The sequence below is a fragment of the Octopus bimaculoides genome, chromosome 3 (genome assembly GCF_001194135.2).
Source record: "Octopus bimaculoides isolate UCB-OBI-ISO-001 chromosome 3, ASM119413v2, whole genome shotgun sequence".
Lineage (NCBI taxonomy): Eukaryota > Metazoa > Mollusca > Cephalopoda > Octopoda > Octopodidae > Octopus > Octopus bimaculoides.
The window spans coordinates 166,980,096-166,983,433 of record NC_068983.1 but is presented as its reverse complement, the minus strand read 5'-3'; the positions used below and the strand labels follow the sequence as shown (position 1 = coordinate 166,983,433).

The following is a 3,338-nucleotide window of genomic DNA, read 5'->3' as shown; positions in this document are numbered from 1 at the left end:
GAACATTGCAGGAATATAAAAGTTTCGCATACCAGAGATGTTTTTTTTTTTTTTTAAATATACAAGTGGAATTAGAATCCTGCTAGAAAGTTATAATTTAGCTTTCCCTCCTAGGACAGGACCCGATAGAGCAGCAGACATACAATCGAAAATATTTCAGTCGTTACTATCCAGTTTATTTTTACATCGAGAGTTAAATTGTTGAAATGTATAATGTATTGTTTATTTAAGACGGTGTAAAGTATAATTTTGAGGAAGATTTAGCTGCCATATCTAAAAGAGAGAAAGAGAGAGAGAGAGAGAGAGAGAGTAAAAGCTACTTCAGTCGTCATTACAGTCAAGTTAATGCTGATGTTAGGAATTTTGTTTAAAAACTTAAATAACAACCAAAAAATTATATAAGAAAAACAAAAAAAACAATCTGACAACAAACAGTGAAGTTATTTAAAAAATCAAACTTTCAATCAATAAATATTCTGCTATTTCTGAGTAGTTTAAAGTAGAAAGCAAGGCGGGGGGAGATTCATAGCAATCCAGACATTTTTCACGTGTTCAAAATGTCGCTGTTTAAAAAAACCTACATTCACTTAGAGATAAGCATAATTTCTATCAGCTCCTATGCGTTGACAACCAACCGACACTACTGATACATCGAGATAAATCAGAATATTATATATGTGATATAAATTAATATTGATTATGTAATCAATCATTTGATTACCTTACAAACGATCGCATATTTTATTGTGCAGTGCTTGAATACTTGGAATAGTTAGAGAGAACAACATACTTTTCTCTTACTTCTAGTGATCAAAGATAAACGAAAACGTTACGTTTGCGCGCATATTATACACATACAAATATTAAGAAAGTCTTTAACACACACATATATATATATATATATATATTTTTTTTTTCCTTACACACAATGTTATGGAATTGATTATATATATAACAAACACACACACACACACGAAAACAAAGCTCGTGTTTTTACCCTAAGAGGCCTAACTGCAATGAAAGGAAAATCTGAAAGTCTGGATGGATGGAATGAATAACAGAAGTTACTATCAGAGAATGAGGCAGAAGGCGAATTCAAAGACTCGGTCTTCGGTGACGCGACAGTTGTAATAGTTACAATTATTACACACGAAACTAAGTTTTGACGCAACATTTTTTAGAAATCTACACAAATGTTATAACCTTCCCCCCCCCCATCTCCGGGCCATTATGGTGTTGTGTGTAAGCAACGAGGTATATACAAGTGTGTGTCTGTATGTGTATTCTATGGAGATAATATTTGTAAGAGTGATGAATTGGCAAGCCACCCTGGGTGCCCGAGCACCATAAGATCAGCTGCTAGCTTCTCCCTACGTGTCGGTCGGTCGGCCCGCCCCTACGCCCGGCACATGCGCACTGACAGCCCGGCCGCCCGACGTAGTCCAGATTCTTTGTGCCATTCCTCACATACCAGCGGCTGGCTTGCTTCTTCAAGCTTAAAAATTCTCATTTTTTTCCACAACAACTCCGTTACATTTTAGAAACAAGAGTACCGTTTCATCTCGGCCTTTGTGGTGAGTATTCATCAAAAAAGAAAAAAAAATTATACATAATTTTTTCGATTCTTCTTTCTGTTCATTTTTCTCTCAATCTTTCTCCCCCTCTCTGTATATACATGTAACTCCCTCTCTCTGCATAGTCATGTAACTCTCCCGCTCACTCTCTTTGTATTTACATGTAACTCTCACTTTCCTTATCCTTGGCTCTGTGTGTGTGTGTGTGTATTTATGTATCATTTTTTTCTTCTCTTCCGTCCATGTTGTTTGTTCCTTTGGAGATTTTGTTCTAGGACCGGATAATGTCTGAAAGTCAGCTCCAGGCAGAATTCACTCCTAAACAGTCGTTAGATATAGAGAAAGAAGGGGGGGAAAAAGGCGATTGGCATTAAAAGAAAGCGTGTTGGTGAGTGTGAGTGATAGAATGAGTGACTGTGGAAGGGAGAGGTGAGTGTGAGTGCGCATTTATTAACTTTTTCTTTTGTTTTTCTGATTTGCCTCTTTTCGTGTTTCTCCTCCTCCTCCCACTCTCTGAGTAGAAAACTTTGTTCTTCACTGTTCCTACTCTTACTATTACTCACACATTGCTACCATTGCTCTGATTATTGCTGCTACCACTACTAATCCTTCTACTATTACTGCTACTCCTACTAGTGGTGGTGGTGGTTGAACATCTGCTGTTATTCAAAGCTTTGCCGCCGCCGCCGCCACCTCTTTCATTGCAACGCCTCGTGTTTTCTTGTTTGGTAGCAACACAAGAGTAGTAGTAAGAGTAGTCGTATGTGAAGAAGTCGTAGAGGAAGCACTTTGTTGTTTCTCTCTGCTCGTTTCTACTGCTTCCTCCCTTGGCCTTTTTAACAACTCTAGCAGTTTTTTTTTTTCAAATCATTGTTATTTATTTATAATGAAGCTGTTAGTTTTTACCCACGTTTTTTCTTTTAATAAAATAATTGTCGAATTGTTATGGTAGAAAGGGGAATATAAATTTAAAAGTAATCACAAAGATAAACGAAGTGATGATGAAGACGATGATGGTGGGGCAATTGTTGGGAAAAGTACTTAGTTCGGCCAGTCGTAGTGGTAGTGGTGGTGGTGGTAGTAAGAGTAGAGAGAAAGTCATGGTGGTTGTGTATAGTAGTGAGAGTGGTAGTAAGAGTAGAGAGGAGTAACGGTGGTAACAGTAAGTAAAAACTTTGAAGGCGGTAAGGAAAGTGACAAGATGGTGGAGATGGCGGGGAATTAGTTGGGATGAGAGCGGGAAGGGTTGATCACGGAGAGAAGAAGAGGATTTATTAGTTTTTTGTTTTCTTTCGAGTTTCGTCACTTGTATTTCTCGAGTTCCTTCAGTTGTTGAGGAAATTGGGAAGAGGAGTGTTTTAGTCGGTGGTGGGAGGGAGACGAGGCAGTAGCCACGATGACATGTTCGGTTTGATGATAGTAGCAATGGTAGAAGAAAGACAAGAGAAGAAAGAAGAATGTTACTGTCAAAATACGAGAGAGAGAGAGCGCGGAGAGGTAGAACAATGAAGTGTGTGCTGCAGTGCGGCCTCTGCAAGAAACGAGTGACTGAGAGATTTTATTAAAAGTTCTGTAAATGGGTAAAAGATTGAGGTGATTGTGGTTGTGGAATATACGGGTAGTTTGGTGATTGGGTAATACTGCAGGAAAGGAAGCAAACATTAGATAATAGACATTGTTTACTAACAGTTTTATAATAACGAAAATTTACGAGTGAGATTTTGTTAAACGTTCTGCAAATGGGTATGGTTGTGGTGGAATATA

The 3,338-nt window shown here is 38.0% G+C and overlaps 1 protein-coding gene across 1 annotated transcript in view; it reads left to right on the top strand.

The window, feature by feature from the left end:
* The window catches only part of LOC106867323 (transcriptional enhancer factor TEF-1-like), a 120,574-nt gene that overhangs the window by 656 nt on the left and 116,580 nt on the right, over positions 1–3,338 (top strand). The gene's annotated exons all lie outside the window — the stretch shown is intronic.